General features: G+C 45.4%; 1 protein-coding gene across 1 annotated transcript in view; it reads left to right on the forward strand.

The window, feature by feature from the left end:
• The first annotated feature begins 863 nt into the window (after positions 1–863).
• bahcc1b (BAH domain and coiled-coil containing 1b) overlaps positions 864–26,851 on the forward strand; it is a 124,278-nt gene continuing 98,290 nt past the window's right edge. Inside the window, exon 1 of the mRNA XM_084077407.1 lies at positions 864–966. The gene's annotated coding sequence lies outside the window, so the exon portion shown is untranslated. The remainder of the gene's footprint in view (positions 967–26,851) is intronic.

The raw sequence follows: 26,851 nt of genomic DNA on the forward strand, positions 1-26,851 counted from the left end.
AAAGAGCACTGACAGCAGTCTAAACCTATATGCATCCAAAGCTTTTTGTGAGCTTGTAGATTTGCAATAAAATGTGGAATATTTTGAATATTTTTGAAACATTCTAACAACACAAATGCTCCCTGCTGACACAAAACATGTTCGTGAAAATATTTGAGAACCACTGGTTTAAATAATAATAATACAACATTTAATACAAAATAAAAACCTAAATAAGCAACTACACTTCAGAAACAAGCCCAAAAAACGCAACCCACAACTACCAATATTTACAAGCAACTTTAAAGAAAAAGAGGCCCAAAGTCGCTAATAATACGCCGACATGGCAACACTAGTGGTAAAGTCAAAGAGGGAAAGAGAAGACAACAGGCGACTGGATTTCATTTAACAGAAATACTCACGCGCCCTCTTGCGGTCAAATGAGCGACGTGGGCTTTAGAAGACTAACGTTCAAATTCTGTTTGTCTGTCTACTCTCTAGTAATGGTTCTCAAACTTTTACATTTCAAGGTCTCCCCTTAACTCTGACAGTATACAAATGGAACGAAATGGACCCGCCAGGGTCCATGTCAGAGTTACAGAATTGTAAGGGTCAATTTAGACCCTTCTAAAGGAACCCCAAAGACTTCCTGGAATCCACTTTGAGAACCAAGGCTCTAGAGCTTCTCATGATAAGAAAAATATATTTCATCATTCACTGTATCTAAATATGGTCATGGTGCTCTTTATCTTTGCAACGGTTTATGGCACACACACACAGTACCTCCCTTTGTGCCAATAACAATTTCAACACAAATGGATTGACATTTATAATTCCTGTTTTTCCAGATCCTCGCAGGAGATTCTCCAACAGGAAAAGGAAGCAGAGGATGTGAGGGCTGGTTGGTGCTAAAATGAGTTCTGTGGTATTCCATCTCCACTGAGAATAGACCGAATGAACCCCGGACACATCAGCATCTGAAATAAGGTCAGTCTCTGTCTGAATTCCCCAACGCCTCATATTTTGCTGGGAAGGGCACACATCCGCTGTCCTACTCCTTTTCGTCAGCCTAAAGCCGTGATTGGTGCCCTCCCTGTTATGTGGTTATTGTGTCATTTGACCAGGAAAGAAAAGTAAGGGGGGGGGGGGGGGGGGGGACATGGCCAGCTTGCCCCATCTAGGCATGCGGACCCCAGTGTCCCACTGGGGAGGGAAGATTTTTGAGGCAGGGATCTGATGGAGCACTGGGAGATGCATGGGAGGAGGGGGAGAGGGCTGGCATCGTATCAGAGATGTGTGCAGTTTGTCTGTGAATGTATGCGCGCGCACATGTGTGTGTGCGCGTGTGTGTGTGTGTGTGTGTGTGTGTGTGTGTGTGTGTGTGTGTGTGGTGGGTGGGTGTGGGTGGGTGGGTGTCCAAGTTCACATACGGATGTACATTTTTTGACAATGCTTGTCTGCATGTGAACTGCATAGGTGTATGTCCACAGGTATCAGGTATGTATGTGAGTGTGTGTGTGTGTGTGTGTGTGTGTGTGTGTGTGTGTGTGTGTGTGTGTGTGTGTGTGTGTGTGTGTGTGTGTGTGTGTGTGTGTGTGTGTGTGTGTGTGTGTGTGTGTGTGTGTGTGTGTGTGGGACAGAGGTTAAGACAGGAAAAGCCTGGCCATTGTGCTCCAGTGACCCCTCAAAATCAATGTGACAGACCGGCTGATTGGCTCGAGGGTCCTGTCTGTCTACACCTAATCCCTCAAGCTAGACCCTTAGCCAGGCCTGCTGTGTGTGTGTGTGTGTGTGTGTGTGTGTGTGTGTGTGTGTGTGTGTGTGTGTGTGTGTGTGTGTGTGTGTGTGTGTGTGTGTGTGTGTGTGTGTGTGTGTGTGTGTGTGTGTGTGTGTGTGTGTGTGTGTGTGTGTGTGTGTGTGTGTGTGTGTGTGTGTGGTGTGGACGTGCATGCATGCAGGCAGGCGGGTTCGTGTGTACTTGCTCACGCGCAAGTGTGTGTGTGTGTGTGTGTGTGTGTGTGTGTGTGTGTGTGTGTGTGTGTGTGTGTGTGTGTGTGTGTGTGTCTTTCCTCACCTAATCCCTCAAGATAGACCAAAGGCCATGGACTGGGGTATTAGGGCAGTTACAGGGGGTCAGGCCTGTGTATGTGTGTGTGTGTTTGTTTGTTGTGTGTGTGTGTGTGTGTGTGTGTGTGTGTGTGTGTGTGTGTGTGTGTGTGTGTGTGTGTGTGTGTGTGTGTGTGTGTGTGTGTGTGTGTGTGTGTGTGTGTGTGTGTGTGTGTGTGTGCGCGCGCACTCGCGAGCGTGTGTGCGTGTGTGTATGAGAGCGAGTGTGTGTGTGTGTGTGCGTGTGTGTGTGTCAGTGAGGAGTGAGTGAGTGATATATAGAAGTAGGTAGAGAAAATAATAAAGACCTGTTGTATTTGAGTGAGCCACAGCAAAATGTGGAGTGTCAATTTAACTCTGACACGTGTGGATTTTTACGGGTGGTTATGTTACCGCTTCATTTCAACAGGACACGTCCATATTGTGTGTGTGTGTGTGTGCGTCCGTGTGTGCGTCCGTGCGTCAGGCGTCCGCGTCCGCGTGTATGTGCGTGTGCGTGTGCGTGTGCGCGTGTGTGTGTGTGTGTGTGTGTGTGTGTGTGTGTGTGTGTGTAGGTAGTTAGGTTACCTGTGTATTTAGACAGGACATGTTCATGTGCAGAGGCCAGCGGTGGCTTTCAGAGGGGAGAAGGGGGTACATTTCAGGGCAGATTTTGGAGGATAACCCGGTTGGGGCAAAATTGGACGCAGGCATTTGGGTTTGACCTCGGGGGCCCTCTTGGAGTGACCCAGAGTCACCGAGGGGTCACGGGGCACAAAGCAGAGCGGTGACCCCACAGAGGTCAAGCATGCAGGCGGCTGAAAGGATGCCTTTGTGGTGGCCAGGCATGCTCAGTATTTCCCATGAGCACCAGGGGACCCTGTCTGCCCAGGAAACTGCACGGGAGAGAGTGCTACAGCCAAGGTGTGCAGATGAGTGTGTGTGTGTTTGTGTGTGTGTGTGTGTGTGTCCATAATACGTCTACATATAAATGTGTGTGTGTGTGTGTGTGTGTTCGTGCGTGATGTGTAAGTGTTTGTGCGTGCGTGTGTGCGTGCGTGCGTGTGTGCGTGCACCTTCATGCGCACATACCTTTTGGTTATCTCAGATAAAGGCTGCTGTAGTTACTAGTAGCAAATGAGTGTGCGTGTGTGTCCGTGAATATCAGAGAGAGAGAGAGAGAGAGAGAGAGAGAGAGAGATGCTCTCAATTGTGTGCGTGCACGTGTGCGTGTGTGCGTGCGTGCGTGCGTGCGTGCGTGTGTGCGTGTGTGCGTGTGTGTGTGTGTGTGTGTGTGTGTGTGTGTGTGTGTGTGTGTGTGTGTGTGTGCGTGCGTGTGCTTGTGTGTGTGTGTGTGTGTGTGTGTGTGTGCGTGTGCTTGTGTGTGTGTGCTTGTGTGTGCGTGGGTGCGTGCGTGCGTGTGCGTGTGCGTGTGCGTGTGTGTGTGTGTGTGTGTGCGTGTGTGTGTGTGTGTGTGTGTGTGTGTGTGCGTGTGTGTGTGTGTGTAGTGCTTGCTTCTTGTGTACATCTGTTTGCGCCTTCCTAATGAGCGCATGCCTCCTGCCTCCTCCTGTCCTGTGTGGCCCACTCTGAGAGGGAGAAAGAGAGAGAGACAGAGAGGAAGAGAGAGAGAGAGTGAGGGAGAGAAAGGAGAGCAGCCCTCTGCTCCACTAATCACATTTAATTACATACCAGCATTAGACTGCCTATGAATGGTTTTTTTTTTTAGTTAGCTAGGCCTCTCAGAGAGCGAGAGAGAGCGAGAGAGAGAGAGAGAGAGAGAGAGAGAGATTGGCTGTGTCCTGCTGAACATTGCCTACCTTTGTCCCACTGGTTCCAGTAGTACATTCTATTAAGACTCTGTCATTTGACCATCAGTAGAGTGCCAGGGTCCAGCGCTAACGACCAACGGGCTAATACCACGCATACAACAGGGAAGGCACAGGGACAATACATGTTTTCTTGGCTGAGCAGCTTGCGTCTGCCCCATTATTGAAGCAAATGGGCCGCACATTAGCTGCCACCCACAATTAGATGGGGATCTATAATCAGCATAAGGGGGGGGGGATTTCAGAAGCAGGGGAAAGCAGAGGAAAGCGGGCAAATGTGGACCTGCTGTGTTTTCGGGGGATTTCAAGGTGACGTTGGTTTGTGACCAAGGATGGTGGGTGGTGGTGGGGGGTGGAAGGTGAATTCTAAATTGCAATGGAAAAGGGTTTGTCGGGCCACGTTGGCTGCTCAACCAGTCAGTACACATGCCACATAGGCACGGACCAATGCTGCGCATGATGTCATGGGTTTGAATCCTTGCGAAAAACCCGTCCTCGCTTCTGTTCTGTCGCTCCGCTATACTGTCTCTTTTCATAGAGTCATATCTGTTAAAGCAGTAATATTCAGGGAAATAATAAGGCATGTGACTGTGAATGTGATATACATATATAATGCCTTTATTAAGGCAGCAAGAAAAGGGGAAAGAAAATGCCAGAGGGTCGCTCTTTCCTCTGGGCGTTAACCCCCAGCTCTCTGGTACAGTTTTCCATTTTTGTTCAGCGTAGGAATGTCCTAAGATGTCTGAACCCGTTTTTTTGGAATCAAGAGCAGGAAAAGATGACATGATATATTTCACAGCGTAGAGATTTACATGATTATGCCTCACAATATTCTGCTCTGTCAATTTATAAATTAGGCTTAAGTCATCAGCTGTGATAATTACGGCTGTGTGTACCGTACAGTATATGAGTCTGTTAGTTATACTGTAATGACCATAATTAGTATGACCCTGACACCTTTGCTTTAGCTTGTCCTCACTTTTCTATCGCACTCTTTCACTCACGTTCCACTTCTAATTTCTCTCTCATACTGTCTCTCTCTCTCTCTCTCTCTCTCTCTCTCTCTCTCTCTCTCTCTCTAACACACACACACACACACACCCTGTCTGAAATACCGCCCAATCTGGCCATAAATCCAGTGTGTTTTTAAAAGGCCAGACTCATAAAGAGGAGAGGTGACAGAGCAGCACTGATGGGTCAATATGACCCCCATCCCTGCTGAACACACATGTACACACGCACAGTCGCACGCACACGCACAGTCGCACGCACACACACACACACACACACACACACACACACACACACACACACACACACACACACACACACACACACACACACACACACACACACACACACACACACACACACGTACATTCAACTAGAGATCAAATACTCTCCCCTCTCTCACACAAACACACACACACACACGCGCACACACGCACACACACACACACACACACACACACACACACACACACACACACACACACACACACACACACACACACACACACACACACACACACACACACACACACGCACGCGCACACACGCACACACACGCACATGCAGACTTACAGTATGCATCCACACTCGCATCCATACGCATATTCCCCTGTAGGGCCGGTGTGTTGAATGGTGCAGACTGTTAGCTGTGTGTTTGACTGGAACAGAGTGACTGTGTGGATTCATGCTGGCTCTCCTCTATTAAACCCCACTATAAGGCTCACTGTGTATGGGAGCTCTGACACTCCTGCCCACCCATATGATCTATGGCCTATGTGTGTGTGTGTGTGTGTGTGTGTGTGTGTGTGTGTGTGTGTGTGTGTGTGTGTGCGTGTGTGTGTGTGTGTGTGTGTGTGTGTGTGTGTGTGTGGCTGCACTTCCGTATGATGTGCGTGTGTGTGTTTCTGTAAATAATCTTTTTAAGCATGTATATATGTATCTTCACGCTTGTGTGTGTGTGTGTGTGTGTGTGTGTGTGTGTGTGTGTGTGTGTGTGTGTGTGTGTGTGTGTGTGTGTGTGTGTGTGTGTGTGTGTGTGTGTGTGTGTGTGTGCGTGTGTGTGCGTGTGCGTGTGTGTGCGTTCATGTGCGGAAAACTACAGTACCTGCTCTCAAGATCTGTTGCTCCTGGGGGTATGATGAAGACTATGAACACACTGTGTGTGTGTGTGTGTGTGTGTGTGTGTGTGTGTGTGTGTGTGTGTGTGTGTGTGTGTGTGTGTGTGCGTGTGCGTGTGCGTGTGCGTGTGCGCGTGTGCGTGTGCGTGTGCGTCCGCGTCCTCGTCCGTTTACGTTTGTGACTGAGAGCATGTACATGTCTGCACGCAGCTGTGTGCTTCAGGAGCTTAGCTTGGCACACACACACAGTGGGGGAGGGAATTCCTTCAGTTTTTGGCCAGAGAAGGAGGTCGGTCTCACGGGTGACTCGCAATGGCTGAGAGAATCTGGGATGTGGGAGCGATAATTTACACTCGGCCTCGGTATGAGCGCTCCGACTGAAGGCGGCTCAGTAAGTGGCGGAAGCCTGCTGGCCCGTATATCTCCAGTTAATTGACGTCGCTGGAGCTCTGCGCGAGAGAGCCACAGCTTATGAAGCCTCCCAATTCACACCAGCAGCGTCACAATGCTGGCCAGTTCTGATTGAGCAGCGAGTTTTAAGGCAAAGTCTATGGAGACGAGCGTCTCCTCGCTTTTCCACAGCGTTAGGATGCTCGACACCAAGCATGGCATCAGACCTGAGAAAACCTGAACTTTGCTGCTAATGCACTAGTGTCCAAACAACCATAGCCCCTCTCTTACCCATTTCTCCACCCACCAGGAACAGAATATTTTCTCCCCGTCCTTCAGAGATCGTACCGCATTAAGCGTCAACAACGTGTGGCCCCTGGGGGCCCTGATACATTAAGCTGGGTTGCTCAACTTGTGGCCCCTGGTGTGACTACTCTCGTGGCAGAGCCCTGAACAGTGTTTGTGCCAAGTTTGTGGTGGATTGGATTTGGGTGACTATTCTCATAGCAGACGCGATGCAACACGTTGGGAGCCTTCAGGTCTGCTATTTTCGCCACGCAACGCCATCGAGCAGCGGAGCATAAATTAGGCTTGATTTATGGACTCCATAGTACGACGTGTCGCTTTCCGACAAGAACTGGCTTTCAAACTTACGTCAGTTCTTGTCGGAAAGTGACAGCATTGTGCGATGAAGTATAAGCCTTATTTGTATTTTAATTGCTTCAAATACTTAATTTTTGTTGCTTATAATGCTATGCCCAAAATAGGGACTCCAGGTTGAACATGGTTAAGAAGCAGTGTATCCCTTCCCTCCTTCATTCCCTCTCTTTCCGTCATTTTCTTTTTTCAGCCCTCTGTAACTTTCCCACTGGTTTTCCTGTTGAGTGGGAACCTTGTTTTCTATGGCTCTCTCCGGTGCTACCGACATCATTAGGGTTTAGGACTGGCACTTATCACCTCAGACAGCAAAGTCCTTACCTGCTGCTGAATATCTGCATTGAAAAGTTAGTTTTATAGGGTTTTTTTCATAGATTTTTTCTAGTTTTGTACTAGGCTATAGATAGTGCACAATGGAGATGGGAAAACAAAAGGCAGAGAGGGGGGGGGGGGGGGGGGGGTATAACAAAGCCAGAGTTGACCTTGCGATGTTGTGAGTACATGGTGTGCCAGTTTGTATACATACAATTGTTCGTTTAGTCTAAGTTGAGATGTTGTTTAGCTACTTGGCAATGTAAGAATGATTGCATTGTGCTGATAAACGTCCTTGAACTGTCAGAACAGACATCAGAGAAACAGGCACATGACAACGGACTAGTCAGACTCAAATCCAGGACAGAAAGGTAGATGTGTGTGAAGTGCTCTAGATTACTTACACGTTGCTGAAACTCATTTGGACATTGGTTATTTGGTGTTTTTATTTTGAAATCTAGATTTTTGGGCGGTTTGTCAGAAGTCCTGGCTTTTATAATTTGTGAGTGTGGTTACCAAATTCAGACAATAAATGTAGCATGTTGTAGAACAGTTTAGAGCATTGGTTATCAACACGGGGTCTGTGGACTCACTGGGGTCCTTAAGGGGGTTCCAGTTGGTCCCCATCTTAATGATTGATACTAGTCTCCACCATTATTACATGTACAAGAAAATAACTACTGAAACTAATTTAATCAGACCAAATGGCACATGATATCAGATCAAATCATGTGTAACAATAAAAATGTTCTTTTAAGATTCGGCCCCCAGAGATAACAATGTCAAATGGGGGTCTGTGCCATAACACATGTTAAATTGGGGGTCCGTAAAATGTAAACGGTTGAGAATCACTGGTTTAGAGGGACCAGTCCCCCAGCTTGACTTGAGGGCAGGTTCACAAGTTTAGAGCACAAAGAAAACACAGGGATGAGACTTAACTCAAACATGATCTAGCTGCTTCACATTTCCAGTAGGCCCAGCACATGTGCAGCTACATTTTTTCATGAACATGCAGGCCCAAAAAGATGTCATACTGTATGCGTATACATATGTGTTATTCCATTTTCCCTTCCACTCAGCTATTTCTACATGATAACATCTGTGTATGTGTGTGTGTGTCATACACATCGCTATGTCAATGTGTATGGATGACCATGCAGCAGCTGGTGGATGAGCCATGGTAGCTGCATGGGTCTTTGTGGGACAGAGAGGAACGCGCTGAAGTGCGTTTCCCGATAAACAGGAAATATCTCTTTAATAGCAGTAAATAAGAGACAGACACAGGCATTCATCAGCCAGCGCCAACTTTGGACAGATGCACACAAGATATGGATGTCGTTTGTACCTCCTAAATCCACAGCAGCCGCTCACAGAGTACACGTGCACGCGCGAGCACGTACACAGACACGCGTAAACTTAAAACGGCTCATTGTTGAGGAGGACAGGACGAGGGCTGACAAAATGTGCACACTTTCAAGAATTTTCTTCATCTTTCTCTATCCTCGCAAAGACATTTGATCCTCTCAGGGAAAGAACACACACACACACAAACGCACACACACTGTCTTTTATGTAGTTTTCTCTCATTCCGCTCAGTCCTGTTTTCTTCTCAAATGATCATTTCTCTCTCTCTCCTCTTCTCTGTTCTGTCTTCCTCTTGCTTTCTTCTCTTCTCATCAAGATTCAGCTGTGTAATTCTCTCTCTCTGAGGACTCCATTGATATTTCCCGCCCTGCATGTTTGGGAATCATCGGCGAGAGAGAGAGAGAGAGAGAGAGAGAGAGAGAGAGAGAGAGAGAGAGAGAGAGAGAGAGAGAGAGAGAGAGAGAGAGAGAGAGAGAGAGAGAGAGAGAGAGAGAGAGAGAGAGAGAGAGAGAGAGAGAGAGAGAGAGAGAGAGAGAGAGAGAGAGAGAGAGAGAGAGAGAGAGAGAGAGAGAGAGAGAGAGAGAGCAAAGAGGAACCAGAATAAAAAGGACAATAAATAAAATTGCATGAAACTGAGAACAAAGGGATCAAGGAATCAAGACACTGAGAGAGAATCAGGGAGAGGAGAGGAGAGGAGAGGAGAGGAGAGGAGAGGAGAGGAGAGGAGAGGAGAGCAGAGCAGAGCAGAGCATGGCTCTCTACAGTGGCTTCAGAAGAAAGGGACACGGGCTCTCTTTGTGATTCTATCTCTTTTTGAAGCGTGGAGAGACAAGGGAGCAGCTATTTACTGGAGGTCCACATAATGGCCACTTTTATTTACTTTCCCCCATTTAGCCTGTGCCAAGGACTCGCTGCTCCATGGGACAACCCCCCCCCACCCCCCCTCTGCACAAAGCAGTCAAAGCGTTCCCCTGTGCATGTGTGTTAGCGAGTGTGTGTGTGTGTGTGTGTGTGTGTGTGTGTGTGTGTGTGTGTGTGTGTGTGTGTGTGTGTGTGTGTGTGTGTGTGTGTGTGTGTATGCGTGTGTGCATGCGTGCGTGCGTGCGTGCGTGCGTGCGTGCGTGCGTGCGTGCGTGCGTGCGTGTGCGCACAGTAAAATCCTCAATGTTCATTTAACTTTGGGGTAAGAATGAACCCGAAATGGATCTGGACTCTCTGCATGTGCAAGCTCCTATGAGCTCAGTCCTCTCCTCTCTCTCTCTCTCTCTGTGTGTGTGTGTGTGTGTGTGTGTGTGTGTGTGTGTGTGTGTGTGTGTGTGTGTGTGTGTGTGTGTGTGTGTGTGTGTGTGTGTGTGTGTCTGTGTGTGTGTGCGCACACACGTGTGCGCGCTTACGTCTTCATGTCTATCTGTGTGTGATTTGCTGATATCCAAGCAGCCAACTACCTAGTTAGTCCTAAATGAGGAGAGCAGATATGTATCCTCTGTGCAACATGTGGCTACATTTATGTATGACCTGCCTTTACCCCCCCTCCCTAAGGCTACACACACACACACACACACACACACACACACACACACACACACACACACACACACACACACACACACACACACACACACACACACACACACACACACACACACACACACACACACACACACACGCACTAAAAGCCCTTTTCTGACATCTGAAAGGTCACCGGTTCCTATCCAGACTGTGATCAAGTTGACCCCCGGCTGTCCTGAGGCCAGTATGACAAGCCACTAGCCACTTGAGCACAGAGCGACCCAAAACTCACCCGTACTTAGAGAGACATTTCACCCATGTTTTGTCCCGTTCAATCTGATCGATTCTCCAAATGAGATTTGCACAGACCGTACAGCATTTTTTATTATTTCAACCATTTGAGGGTGTCCGTGGTCATTAGAAAATTTGGGGGAAAAAGAAAGAAAATACTTTTTGATGTTTTTGCAGTTCAAAGCTTTCCAAGATGTGGGTACCCCATTATGATCCCTGGTGTCAGCTCTACCTACATACAGTAAGGGTGGGGCATTATTCGGTTTTTCAAACCATCATCACTCTCGCAAATTTACCGCAGTGTACTGTATTATCGGCCGATTGAAAAGAAAGAAATTAAAACAGAAACCTTGGATGATGCCGATAGTTCCTGCAACACTGAAGCCTGCAGTTTTTACGACCACAAATTCAGACTGCATTTCTTGGAGCCTATAGGTGACATCTTGAGTCTTAATTCCTTTTACTAGATGTAGACTATAGCACTGTACTTAACAGCATCAATTGGGTTGCAATACGTTGTCTAACAAATAAGTACAGTACCTATAGGCTATACAGGTCCCTGGTTCACTCATACAGTTGAGCATCCTGTACTGTAACGACTGAATCTCTCTACTGGGATCATTAAAGTTTTATCCTATATCATCTTTTCGTTTTGTGTTATATGCATAATAATTCAACCTTATAGTGCGGTGACATGCTCCTTTTACGCTATACACCGTAGCTCTCTGTGCTCTGCAAGTTTTTCTCAAAGCAGCCCGTACCACGGTTCCTAGCGCTCAACTGCTGACCTTTAGCCGCAGCGGTCTTATTACCAGACCTCAGATGAAGTCTGTAGCTCTGGGGCGTCCCTTTAAAACATAATAAAATATACTATCTGTACAGCCTCCACTCTGCTTTTCCTTTTCTTTTTCTTTTTTTAATTCTGTGGCTATTTTTAACCATTTGGCATTTGGTGGAAACAGGCTTTGGTTTGGGCCAAGTCCCTCTCTTGTAGCACTCTTGTTCTGTCGCTCATTGTGAGCAGCAGGGAGAAGGGGGTGATCACACGGGGAAGGCGATCACAAGACTGGGGGGGGCAAGAGAGAGTCCAACTGCTCGTGCGTTTGTACTATGTCGCTGTCTAGTTGTGTTCTCTCTGTCTCTGTTTTTCTTTCTCTCACTCAAACATTGTTGCTGCTGCCCGTCTGGTATAGTACAGGCCTCTGTCTCTCCCTCTTTCTTTCTTTTTCTCTCTCTCTCACTATTCTCGCTCTAATGTCTGTCTAGTCTTTTTAGTGCTGTGTCTCGTGATGGCAGCGATATGGTGAACCCCCCCCCCCCCCATCCTTTGCCCTGTCTGCCTGGCTGGTGCTTCGAGTAGGGGGCTGCGAGCTTCCTGCATTCAAAAACAAATAAGCTGCCATATAAAGATCATCCCTCATTTCTCCTGCAGTCACTCAGACGCCCCCTCCCCTCCCCCCGGCCCAGTCACGCACACACGTACCGAGTCACACACAGTCGCGCACCCATTCACACACACACACACACACACACACACACACACACACACGCATATAATCTTGCATATAGACACACATGTACTCACACATATACACACACACACACACACACACACAGGCGCACACAGCTGCATGTGCGCTAAAACATGCACATGTACTTCCATACCTTGCCAATCACTAACATACCAATCCTATCCCTTCAAAGTCCTTATGTGCTCCATAGAATTCCCAAACCACACACACATGCACAGATATGCTGCCTTGTAGATGTGTGTATGTATGAACACACACACACACACACACACACACACACACACACACACACACACACACACACACACACACACACACACACACACACACACACACACACACACACACACACACACACACACACACACACACACACACACACACACACACAGGCGTGCACTGGCGGCTAACATCTGTAAGGGATTTGTACAGTGAGATGATACCCAATAATAAATAATGTGAACATTTGAAACTCATTTTGGTCCCCCTCTGTGTGACCCCAAACAAGGTTAGAGGTGTGTGTGCATGCATGCATCCGTGTGTGTGCACGTGCCTGTGTGTGTGTGTGTGTGTGTGTGTGTGTGTGTGTGTGTGTGTGTGTGTGTGTGTGTGTGTGTGTGTGTGTGTGTGTGTGTGTGTGTGTGTGTGTGTGTGTGTGTGTGTGTGTGTGTGTGTGTGTGTGTGTGTGTGTGCGCGCTCAAGCACAAGCACAAGCGAGTTTGATTATGTTTGTGTGTGTGTGTGTGTGTGTGTGTGTGTGTGTGTGTGTGTGTGTGTGTGTGTGTGTGTGTGTGTGTGTGTGTGTGTGTGTGTGTGTGTGTGTCACACAGCCGTTTGCCTTGTGTATGTGCATGCGTGTTTATTAGAAAAGACCAATAATTAAAGACAGTGCTCGAGGCGCGCACACGCCAAGTTTGTGTAAGTGTATTATTCATGCATGTCTATGTTATGACGAATCATAGATCGCCGGTATCCCACAGGTGTTCCCGTTTACCGCGATGACCTTGCCTCACCAGGCTCCCCGTGTCCCCTCCATCACCCTTTACCGAATCCCAACCTTCAAACAATAGAAGGAAGGGGGGAAGAAAAAAAAACTATAAAGCCTCATACACTCAATTGATTCCCCATCATGTGGATCCTTTAATTGATTTAGTTAATCTGATTTCGACAATATGAGGCTGATTTGATTTCAGACTCAACCATCCCCTCCCTCAAATCCTCGTCGCACGTGCAGTTTGGTATGCGGCCAGTAGGGGGCGGGCGGGTTCATCCTTTTGACTCCCCAGGAAGAGAGCGGCTCCTCCATGATGTTCTCAGGTCAACTCACACTCAGCCCTCCGAGGAACTCGACGAGCCAGTTCAGCTGACTCACAGTTCTGCTCTTTACCGATGCGAGCGGGGAAAACGAGGGTGTGTGTGTGTGTGTGTGTGTGTGTGTGTGTGTGTGTGTGTGTGTGTGTGTGTGTGTGTGTGTGTGTGTGTGTGTGTGTGTGTGTGTGTGTGTGTGTGTGTGTGTGTGTGTGTGAAATCTTTGTGAAGGATGAAGTTTAGTCTGAGGCTACTGACATGTGTCCTTGTGGGTTGTCATCCAACCGTTTATCCTCGTCCTTATATTCCACCTCACCCCCCTCTGTGACCTCTTGCTCCCTCTGCCTTCTCATGACAGCTTGTTGAATATTTCTTTGCCGTCATGGCAACGCTGGTTTGTTTGAGAGCCTTGAAGGAATCATAGATAGATAGACAGACCTTCTATCATCTGCTGCTGTCACCTGACCCCACTCTGAACCCATATAGGCCTATACACATGAGTGTACACTTATGAGGGTGAAGTCATGATGTCGTTGCTGTGTGTGTGTGTGTGTGTGTGTGTGTGTGTGTGTGTGTGTGTGTGTGTGTGTGTGTGTGTGTGTGTGTGTGTGTGTGTGTGTGTGTGTGTGTGTGGTGTGTGGTGTGTGCGTGGTGTGTGGTGTGTGCGTGTGCACACCTGTCTGTTTTTATGTAAAGAGTTGCATCAGATGCTCAGCATTTTATGTAATTGTCTTTGTGAATGTTTAGAAAGGGGTGAGGTCATTCCCTTACACTGTAGTGTAAAGGCCTATCAGATGCTCTACATTTTATGTAATTGTGTATGTGTTTGTATGTGCACGGCATGCACACACACGCACACACACACACACACTCACACAAGCACATTTTTATGTGACTGCATTTGTGAATTAGGACAAGTTGAGAGGCGTGGGCTCCTGCACATTCATAAACACACACGTGTGTGAGTGTTTCTCCTCATCTATTTCATGGAGAGGACGGGGGAGGAGAGAGAGGGAGGGGTGGCATATGACATGATGTCAGCTGAGTGTATGTGTGCGTATGCGTGTGTGTGTGGGGCAGCAAGAGGGAGTAAATGTGACCCTGTGAACCCCCCTACACACACACACACACACACACACACACACACACACACACACACACACACACACACACACACACACACACACACACACACACACACACACACACACACACACACACACACACACCTTCACATCTGGTTTGGCCATCGTTCCCACTCTCAATTGACGTGCCCCTCCCCCAACACACACACACACACACACACACACACACACACACACACACACACACACACACACACACACACACACACACACACACACACACACACACACACACACACACACACACACACACACACACACACACATTAATTCCCCCCATAGTGCCTATGGTCTCCCCTCTCTCACTCTTTCTCTATCACTGGCAAAGTAAACCCACCACGTGAGAGTGATAAATGGGGTATCCTGCACCGGAAACACACGTTACAGACCCCCCACTCCCTCCCTCCTCTCTCCTCCACTATTCTCATCAATGTTTACCAACTCTCCATCTTAGCCTCCCCCCTTTTGAAATTCATTTCCCGAGCCCATTCTACACTCTCTCTCTCTGTTCCCTTCATCTCTCCTGTCTGTCTTGTCTTCTCTCTATCTATCGCCCTCTCTCTCTCTCTCTCTCTCTCTCTCTCTCTCTCTGTACCACCACCATCACCAGCTTCTCCTCATCCTCAGTTCTTCTCGTCTCTCTCTTCTTTTCTCCTTTTCCTCTCCTCTCTACTGGCCCTCGTGACCTCCTGTGTCTCTTTCCGTCCTCCCTGGCCGGCACACCTGCCCCCCTCGTCTGGCCTCGTGGCTCGGTGCCTCTCGGTCTCCCTGTCAGTCCCAACTACACACACACACACACACACACACACACACACACACACACACACACTCTACAAAACGTCAGCATTGCTGGCCTGTAAGTCCAGCAATTCCCACTGTTGTTGCTGTGTGTGTGTGTGTGTGTGTGTGTGTGTGTGTGTGTGTGTGTGTGTGTGTGTGTGTGTGTGCGTGCGCGTGCACGTGCGTGTGCACGTGCGTGTGTGTGTGTGTGTGTGTTTGTGAGTGAGACAGGGATTTCGACAGAGACTGTAATTTTCTAATTATGTCATACGTCATAAACACACACCTGCTGGTTGTGGGCGTTGGGTTTGTGTGCTGCCGTTTCGATATTTTGCATGGATACCAATAATATAGATATTCTTCTGTAATTGTTTGTGTTGTATGTGAGACACATATTCCACAAAGAAAGAACTGAAATTAATTTATCCTTTCACTCTTTATTTGCCAGTGTTATTTGCACAACATTACATAAGCACACAGTAAACAACACAATGTGAAAATAGAACATATTACCTATATAGCATAACATAAATTTAGCATTGCAAATTACATTATTATATGGCCTATATCACATGTAGGCTTTCACTAGACATCACGTATACATTTGACCAGAGGGGGTCTCAAAGCAGCCATTGGAAATATTGAAACTGCAGGTGGTCCATAAGCAATTAAATAAAGCATCACGGCTCTTCTTTTAACTCCTCCACACCCGAGACAGAAAGAGAAAGAGTGTGTGTGTGTGTGTGTGCGTGTGTGTGTGTGTGTGTGTGTGTGTGTGTGTGTGTGTGTGTGTGTGTGTGTGTGTGTGTGTGTGTGTGTGTGTGTGTGTGTGTGTGTGTGTGTGTGTGTGTGTGTGTGTGTGTGTGTGTGTGTGTGTGTGTGTGTGTGTGTGTGTGTGTGTGTGTGTGTAGGGTGCACTGCTCTACTCCTCAAAATATACTGAGAAGACAGAAAGTCAAAAAGCGATGAAATGGTTGAAAGGGTTTGTTCTCTCCTTGTTTTCAAGAATACCAACCATATACCAATGTTAAAAAAATAAATTAAAAAATGTTCATTCGCTGTCAAAACATTTGTGCTGGAATTAAACACATGAACACACAAGTCAAGGTGAGGAGGAGTAGAATATAATTTGCACTGTTAGCAATATGATATTATTCTTGCCCTCCAGTGTCTTACAAAGACAGACAGACAGACAGACAGACAGACAGACAGACAGACAGACAGACAGACAGAGGGGGGGTGGGGGGGGGTCTATCTATTTTTCTGGTACATGGATTGTGTTGCAACCATAGCCCTCAAATCTGCATCAAAGCTTATATATTACATGTTCCGATCAGCACCCTAATCCCAAAGTCTTTTGCAGTTATGAATTCCAAAATGTATTATTTTATATATTTATAAATGCGGCCCTAAAGCATTTCAGTGTTGTATAGCTATAATAAAACATATCCAGGTGTGCTGCTGATTCATATAGGCCTGCCTGGACCTTTAATTCAAAACGGGCAGAAATAAAAGAGCCAGTGAATCTACATGCTCCTGCTGACTCTCATCAATTCACAGATAATATTTTGTGCACAGTTGCAACACGTTTGGTCACGTCGTGTTAACAGCACCGGTGTCTGTAAAAATGGATATGAGAGAAAAAAAGAGAGGCTTGAGGGGCGAAATATACCATCGATTTTCCTGTTCTATTAAATTAGTGCGTCTCAGCACGGCGCGGTAATTGGGAAAGGCTTGTATGTAATGTAGGCCTATATGTGAAGGGGAAAAAAAGTGCATAATTGTAGATTTTGATTATTATTATTACAAAACATACATTAACCACTTCAGCCCTGTATACATTTCGGCCATTTGAAAATAGCCATCTACAAGCTCACAAGTCCCGATGGAAGGGATCGTGAGCTTGTAGATCTGCTAAGTTTGTACATGTTGTACATTTGAAAACTTGTGAAATGGGACATTCTGCATAATGAGTACTTTCTACTTTTAGTACTTTATAGGCCTACCTTTTGATACTAATACTTTTGTACTTTTTACTCAGGTACATTTTGAATCAATCAATTTGACTTGTAACAGAGTATTTCTAAAGCGCCCTGTGCAGATACGTCCGCTAATGAAGCGCGTTTGTTGTTTTACGTCCTCAATGGGTAGAGGAGTAGACTAGGCCTACTCGGCTATTAGGCTACTTTATGTATTGGATCGTCGTCAGTGTTGCCATGTCGGCTTATTATAAGCGACTTTGGGCTTCTTTTTCTGTAAAGTTTCTTGTAAATATTGGTAGTTGCGGGTTGCGTTTTTTTGGGCTTGTTTCTGAAGTGTAGGCCTACTTGCTTATTTTTTATCATTATTTATAGTGGTTCTCAAATATTTTCATGAAAACGTTTTGTGCCATGCAGGGGAGCATTTGTGTTGTTAGAATGTTTCAAAAGATATTCCAAATATTCCACATTTTATTGCAAGAGTTTTTGAAAATAGCAGATCTACAAGGTCGCGACCCCTTGTGAGCTTGTAGATCGGCTATTTTCAAATTGCCGATGCATATGTGGGGTTTAAAGTGCTCATGGTTTAAAGTTGCTTCTTTTGGGCTTGTTTTCCTTGACCTGCTTGCTTATTTCTCTCACAAGATATGGCAACACTGCCTGCTCCCTATATAAGCCTGGAACAGAGCAGACGACACCACGACGAGAGAGAAGACGTGAATCAGCCATAATAAGTTACGTGCAAACTCACTTTGAAATGCAGGGCTCTAGTTTGTATGACATATGTCATCTAAATCTACATATGGGCTGGAGGGTTATAAGTGCCCCCCACAAGGTAAGGCCTTCTCATAGCTCCGTGCTGCACTGTTTAGGTCCACCCACCCCCCTCTCTCTCTCTCTGTTTGTAATTATTGTTTACACTGTTTACCGCTAAACCATCTTTTCCGTGTTCTAATTTCACGGTAGACAGCCACGAAATTATTCAGCATTCGCGCGCAAATGTGAAAGTCGAAGATACATTTTTATTTTAGCAAAGGGGTCCTCCTCCCCTCGCCCAGGATAACAATATGGCAATTTGGCAATGTAGCAGTTTGACCTTAAACAGACAAACCTGGTTATTTGAGCAGAAATCCCCAACAAAGGCAGAGATTGTTGCCATGCGAGACTAAATTTGGTAAATGTGGGCCCTATGCATATTTTACATAACGATTCTGCCTATTATTGCAATTTGAAAGATCCTACAGTGTGAGAACGGCCACCAATTTATCATTCATTGCAGTAAATCGCAGCGGAGACTGCATTTAATTGACGTTGTATTGTATTTCTTAGCTGGGTGCCTCCTTGCTATAGGGTGGGGGTATTCGCTCTCCGCCCGTCCCAGCTCAGCGGGGTGGTGCTAGAAGAAACCCCCCCACCAGCCCCTTCCTCTGCCTCTCTCTCCCTCCTTTAGGCCTACTCTTCCTCTGCCTCTCTCTCCCTCCTTTAGGCCTACTCTTCCTCTGCCTCTCTCTCTCCTTCCTTCAGGCCTACTCTTCCTCTGCCACTGTTACCGATCGTCAAACAATCAACTAGTAGGCGGAAAAAGCATAAGCATCTTTCATCCTGAAGAGACACGGTGTTTATTCTACCTTAGCAGTGAAATGGCAAATTATCAAAGTCAAGAAAATAGATTGTAGGCTGCAGTATAGGCTATAGCTGTAGTCCACCAGTGGTGGAAAGTAACTAAGTACATTTACTCAAGTACTGCACAATTTCAGTACTTTTACTTTTACTCCACTACATCTCAGAGGCAAAGATTATACTTTTACTCCACTACAATTATTTGAAAACTTTAGTTACTAGTTACTCAGTGGATAATATTGATTATTATTACAAAACTAAACCTATTTGGCCATTTGAAAATAGCCGATCTACAAGCTGACAATGCCTTGCGATGGATGCATTGTGAGCTTGTAGATCGGCTATTTTCAAAAATATATATATACATTCGAAAACTTGTGAAACGGGACATTCTGCTAATGAGCACTTTTACTTTTGGTACTTTAAGTAGGCTACATTTTGATGCCAATAATGTTGTACTTTTACTCAAGTGCATTTTGAATTCCGGACTTTTACTTGTAACAGAGTATTTCTACATTGCAGTATTGATACTTTTACTTAAGTAACAAATGTGAGTATAGGCTACTTTTCCCACCACTGTAGTCCACTACGTGCTCACAAAATATGAAAACTGGGCTGTGTCATTGCTTATATAGGCTTATAATGGCATGTCTGCATTGTGTAGCTTCCCAAAGTTGTTAGAAGAATCAACAGCACATTGTCAAGACTACGCCTACACTACATTCACTAGAGTAGGCTAGGTCCTAGTCTACTTGATTGCACTGCTCGATGCAATTAGTCATATGCGTCTCAAAACACCCCCCCCCCCCCCCCCCCCCCCCCCGTGATTTGGTACGTCAAGGTTTTAGTCGACAAAAGTTGTTGTTTGTGGACTTAATCTGACTACGATATGACTCCGCCTGCATTAGCCAGGCATTCAGTAGGCTAAATCCTAAAGTGCTGTATGCTGCGTGGCCCGTTTAAACTTTTATACTATAGCCTACCCTTACCCTTCAGTCTTTTAAGATCAGAGTTTGGTGTTTGTTTTCAAAATATGCCTCTGCATTGAAAGGAATTCGTCGCGTCCGACCTCTGGTTTGCATCGATCACACACACACACACACACACACACACACACACACACACACACACACACACACACACACACACACACACACACACACACACACACACACACACACACACACACACACACACACACACACACACACACACAGACGAAGGGAGGCAAATTCCATAATAACCCATATAAGCAGAAATTAGAAGTGTTGTGTAAAATATTCCAATATTCAATATTTATTACATAATGAAAAGCCGCTATAGAGAGCTTGAGCCATCTAAAACTCTAAATTACAGTATAGCAGAAACACGTGAATGAATACATATTAGCTATCATACCTACATTAAAGACTTAAGTATAGACCAATTAACAAATGTGTTTTCTTTGTAAACAAGTCAATTTAAATTAATTTAGTTTAGTTCAGTTCAGCTAAACCTTCGCCAGTAAAGAAAGAAGCAAAGATATGACTGGCGCCTATGATCTAGGCTACTAGTTAATTAATAATTTAAAATGCCACACGGCCAGCACCTACAATTAATTGTAAATTATTATTATTTATTTGTATTAATATTATTATTATTATTATTATTATTATTATTATTATTATTATTATTATTATTAAGGGATTAAACTGTAATTAAGTGAAATCATAATCTGTCTATATATGATATTGCAAAAAACTCTCTGAAATATGATAACCTCAAAGTGCATCATGTGTTGTTTTCAAAGGTTCCATGTCAAACGGACAACGGCCTAAAGTCAGGCCAACCTAAAACAGGTTTTCTTGTGAATGTTTGATGAGAGCTCATTCCTTTCAAACCGTAAGGCTATATGCAAAATTAATATACCAGTAGCCAACAACTGCCTTTTTTAGCCTACTTCGCTTGCGTTTACCTTGTGAACCCTGTCTTCAAACGACCGTTGTTATTATTATTGCTATTATCGCAGTCTACGTGCTCATAGTCAACTACCCCCCCACCCCTCACCGAAGTCACTTCCAATTAACTTCACCAACACACAAAAAAAAAACAACTATGGCCTACTGCAGTGGTTCTCAAGCTGTGGTTCGGGACCCCCAGGGGGGTCCCCACATGATGGGGGGGGGGGGGGGGGGGGGGGGCTCTTCAAATACCATTAGTGCATTAAAATTAACCAACAAACTATACCATAAAAACTGGTGAAAATGTTGCCAAATTGCCAAATAATATAAGACAGAGGCAAGCATTTAAAAAAAATAGCAGTGAGCTTGTAGATCAGCTATCTTCACAATATTTATCTGTGGAACCGAGTCAAACTAAACTGAATGCCTCAACTCCTACAGCAGGGTGGGGGTCCCCAGTTCAAATATGATTATTTTGAGGGGTCGCGGCCTGAAAAGGTTGAGAACCACTGGCATAGGCTACTGCATGTCCCAATGTTCCACACACGCTTCAAAAACAGCAAGTTAAAACTCGTTTTCATTGCCAGCGTGTCAGGCTTCAATCAACCACAATACCCATTATACAGATTTGTGTGCTGCATATTTGTCATGCATATGGAAAGATAAATAAACAATGCTTTTATTTCTCTGTCAAATGGTTATGTTGACGATGAAATAAAGGCCATGGCTACGTGTGATCTGGATACGCACCAAAGCGTGGTGGAGTGCTAGGAATGGGGTGAAATAAATGCTGCCTTTTGCACGAATGCTATATAGGTGTTTGAGAAAAATGACGAATAAGCTAATAAGGATAAAACAATTGCACTTTATTAAGTTGATATTGTTCGTGATTTTATATTAAGCAGATTCAAAGTGTGCTCTTCAAAGTGGGCATTGTGGTGCCAGAGTCTTGATATAGCAGGCTAAAATATCTACTCCCAAACTCATTTCCTCACACAGTAAGATGAAAAATGCCAACTATAATGCTGAAGAAAAATGGTCAATACTGTACGAAATTTCGAGACATACCTTGATACAATCATTCAAGTAAGTAGTAAATATTTTTGGAGAAAATCTGTAAATTAATAGGCCAAATAGACTGTCGAGAAAATATTTTAAACATGACATTTTGCACCAAAATATTTCTGTTCATTTGAATCAATTCTTAAAATGCTATGTAGAGCAATTAAAACAATTTTAGTTATTAATATGTGGCTTAAAGTTAGAAGGGAAAACTGTATAATTATTGCTATATAGGGCGCGCGCACACATACACTACACACACGCACACACACACAAAGGATTTCAACATGGCGAATGTGCGCGCCCACCCCGCCCGTTTGATCGATTTTGGTTTTTATTGGTGTGGGTTTTTATGCCCTGAATGCACCATTGGGTTCTATGAGCGGACGGCCGTTCCAAGTACGCCTGTTGCTAAACAGCACTGTTCAGTCTTCACTGCTCTATGAGAGATAAAGTGTCTCAGACCCATCACTAATGACCTCAGCGGCCTTTTGATTTATTTTATCAGAAATTGGGATGGCATATGTATTATTTAAATATCACAATTTGTCCATAAATAATTGTCTTTCAATAAGCTATAGCCTATCCTTTTGTGTCTATGCTTAACATCTAATGCTTTAAATCATGTCTACAAAAAAAAACAAAAATACATGGATTTGAATATATGACACTACATTTTATGTGTAGGACATCGGGCCATATTTTGTTAACTAAGTCCGATTTCTGTTTAGACGCCTGTAGTACTTTTTGCGTGTGTTACATTGTCAAGAAGATTTTAATTGCTACTCAAACAAAATGCAAAGTCTATGGAAATCACAAACAATAACCTCCAACGTCCAAACGATCCCTGGCTGCAAAGCTAGACCTGCATGCATGATTATGGAAATGACTGTTCAAAAAGCAAACATTTTTTATAACATGCTCACCTTTTATAAGTGCACAGAAAAATATATAAAAAATGTCCGTTTTTTAGCCTCTCTTTTTTTCCTTTTATAAATGCAAGATGCCGTCCATTCTTTTTTCCTTCGCCTGCAGTCCATAGCATTCGGCGTGGGCAGATAGCGTGTAACATGAGACGGCTGGGCGACCGCTGCCCTGCTCAACAGAACTAAATAAACCTCGTATGCAAAGCAGGGCCTTTGAAAATGGCGCCCTCCAACTGACGCCACCCTGTCACGGGGTGGAGGGGGGGTGCGGGTCGTTTGTTCCCGTGTGTGTCGTTGTAGAATGGTAGAGTCTAAAATCCCATAGTCCGGATGGACACTACAGATGGTCGACCGTTCTGTCATAGTTGGTTGTCTATAAGTGTACTTGCTTAATTAAGGCTTACTTCCACATTTTAAAATTGATATTTAAACCAGTGGTTCTCAAATATTTTCATGAAAGTGTTTTGTGCCTCAGGGGAGCATTTGTGTTGCTGTTTCATTCCTGTTCGCCCACTTCACAGTCTCTACTTATGCTTGTTTTTCTGTTCTTACAAAAAAAAAAACATGAATGTAACTGTACAATAGACCAGTGTTCCCAGAATGTTTCAAAAAAAGATTCCACATTTATATTATATTCCACATCTACAAGCGTGAGCTTGTAGATCGACTATTTTCAAAGCTCAAAGCATAGGTTTAAAGTGCTCATGTGGCCTAAGTAAGGTCTGGCAACCACTGATTCCACTCATTCCAGCCTCTATCCCTATTTTACAAAAAAAATAGCCCACTCATAGCATATGCAGTGGGCAGCTCCTAAAACTACAGGTGCAATACACTGAGTTACCATATTGGAAGCTAATGGCTCCTAACTAACCTGCAGAGTACACTATCCTTGGTCTAAAAAGCCATGTGATAACTAACTGTCACATAGTAGTTACTGTATAATAGGCCTATTGCAAATAGTTAGTTTACTCCAGGCAGGGGTAACCTGACAACCAACTAACCAATCAAAACGCGAGCATCCTTCCGGTGTATGGGACGTAGACTCTACCTCGCAGAATCGGAACATGAAACCATTACCCCGGTGTTCGCCGGTAGCCTCACATGTAAAGTCACCTCACGATGTAAACATTCAGTATGGTCTTCTTCTCCGTGTCATTGCGCAGTGCACAATAGTAATAACAGCCTAATAAAAAAAAAAGAGAGACAAGAAAGACTGTTCACGTTCCACCAGCAGCGCCCCATCCCCCTCTCTGAAAGACAGAGAGAGAGAGCCGTTTCTCTGATCCCGTTTCTCCCGTGTGTCGAAGCAGTGGATTTTATGCAATAAAAAGACACTCGGTAAACGTTGCACGGTCCGTCCTCCGAATCCACCCGTGTGCGGCGTTATCTCCTTGGAGGAGTTGTTTATAGCCTGCAGGCGATCCTCCTCCATGTCCTAGAACCGCCGTTTCGGTGTGCAAAGGCAGGCAAGCAGTCCGTGTTTACCGCACAGTCCAGCCAGCCAGCAGCTGGGGCTTCCAGAGGAGAAGGAATCTCTCCCTCCTCCCCTCCTCCACGGTGGAGCGGCAACATGGGAGGGAGAGGAGGGGGCAGAAGGAGGGGGAAGCCCGCGCTGATAGCTGGAGGGAGCCCCCAGCGCACTGTGAACCTGTGTGTGTGTGTGTGTGTGTGTGTGTGTGTGTGTGTGCGTGACATACACACACACACGGAAGCACACGCGCGTGCGCGAGGGGGTGTGTGGGGGTGGGGGTAGGGGTTTATAATCGTTGCTAGGAAATCCCTTCTGAGGGGTTGGAGGGAGGGGGATCTACAAGGAGAATGAGAAGACAGTTGGAACTAGAAAAAATGTCCCTCTATCCTCTTACACAGCCTACTTATTTTCGTCAATAATTTAGATGGACAGCACTGACTGTTGAATTTGCTCAACACTGTAGAAATGTGTTTATCTGAACAACAATTGCTGTGCTTGTGTCTAGGCTGTGTTTGCATACACAATGGGCGCGCACGCACACGCACACACACACACACACACACACACACACACACACACACACACACACACACACACACACACACACACACACACACCTACAGTGAAATTGGTTCTTACTTCTTTATCCATAGAGAACCAATTGATTCAATGCAGGAGAGGGGTGGTGAGATGTTAGGGGGCTGGGGGTAGGCGGTGGTATTTCAGATAAATCACTCTCGGCTTGCCGAACAGTCAGTCCTCACCTATGTAAACGCACCCCTGAGGGCAACAGATTTATCTGCAAGAGGACCGGTGCGCCCTCCCCATTGCATTGCATCACGCACACACATATCACCCCACCCCACACCTCCGGCCCCCACTCTGGTTAACACCCCCCCCCCCCCCCTTCTTGCCTCGGCTTTGAGATGGATGGCCCAGGATCCCTTTTGTCTGGATGCAAATAGACTTTAACCCCGAATTAATGGTTAACTCTCCAGAAAGGCCTAATAATGTGATGCCTGTTCTGATCTGCTCACATGATGTATACATACTCACATACACACGCATGTTCTCTGGCAGGCATAACTGGCACAGCGCCGAAAATTTGACATGTTGGGTTTTGTCGGTTGATCGTTTATACATCATTGCTGGTGTTTATCTGTACAATAAAGCCTAATCATCATATTGTACATTAGTGCTGAATTAGCGAGTAATTGTATTTTGTTTGAATTGTGCATGAATTATTACACAATGGGTTTTAGATTTGTATTGTTTTCTTGTCTCTTTCATCAAGGAAATGTTCTGTTGGGGGAAGTTTGAGAATGTTGCAGTCACCCTGGCCGCATTTTTCAGACAGTTGTCATGTCACCAGCAGCCAACTCAGAGACACATCTTGTGTGATGTTCCTGGACCACTCTTTTTTTGTCATAATGTAATTTGCTTTCATATGTTGTAATTTACTTTCGTATCCAGAGTTTGAAACCAACCCGTTGTCTCTTTTACCTTAACCGCGGCCAGTGTGACACCCCAAAAATAGTTCTCCTCACCCACCGCATGGTGTGAGTGCAGTGTGGATGAAAGCACTGCAGGGAGGTTCAGGGATGGAGCAGTGGAGATGTAATGTAAAGCTGTTTGGATTCTGTAGATATAATCTGCCATTAGCTACGGGGCCAGGCTACACTGTTGCATTACCATGGGCACTAAAATTTTATTTTAGCAGCCAACTCACTCTGTTTGGTCAAAAGGAAACAGTGAGTTTGAGCGAGAGAGACGGAGAAAGAAAATCTGTGTGTGTGTGTGTGTGTGTGTGTGTGCACACGTGTAAACACACATGCTCTTGCCTTATGTTTACTTGCACTGAGTCCAATCCATCCTATGGCGTCCCAGCTGTCCTGTGTATCTCAATGTCTCGGCGGCCAGTAAGCACAGTCAATGAAATATCACCCCTGGCGCTTCACGTCAGGAATAGAGGCCGCTGCAGCGGATGTAAAAATTAATCTGAGGAAGAGGCCACTTGTTGCCTGCGACAACAATAGCGGAATAGAGAAGGAGCGCACAAGGGGAAGGAAGGGAGAGGTGAAATAATTTCATCCTGTTGCACATTATTAATACACTCAGTGTTATTTTATCCATTTGGTAAATGGTAAATGGTGCATTTATATAGAGCCTTTATCCAAAGCGCTTTCCATTCACACACACAGTCGCAGAGAAAAACCATGCAAGGCACCAATACCTGCCCATCCGGTCAGGAGCAGTTAGGCCCTAACTGCTTAGGGGTTAAGTGTCTTGCTCAAGGACACTTCGACACTAACCCATGGGAGCCGGGGATCAAACCAGGAACTTTCCTATTCCCAAGCGGCTGATCTACCTCTTGAGCCAATGCCGCCAAAACCAAATAGAACCATAAGAGTCAAATTTACTATTTTACAGTTCAAGATGGATGCCTTCACACATGTGCTCACCTAAAGTCCTCAACATTCAGATAGATAAACGGCAGATAAACATCTCTCTCTCTCCTCTACTCTGTTGTCACCTGTAATGT

This window comes from Gymnoscopelus microlampas (assembly GCF_963454915.1).
Source record: "Gymnoscopelus microlampas genome assembly, chromosome: 14".
Classification (NCBI taxonomy): domain Eukaryota; kingdom Metazoa; phylum Chordata; class Actinopteri; order Myctophiformes; family Myctophidae; genus Gymnoscopelus; species Gymnoscopelus microlampas.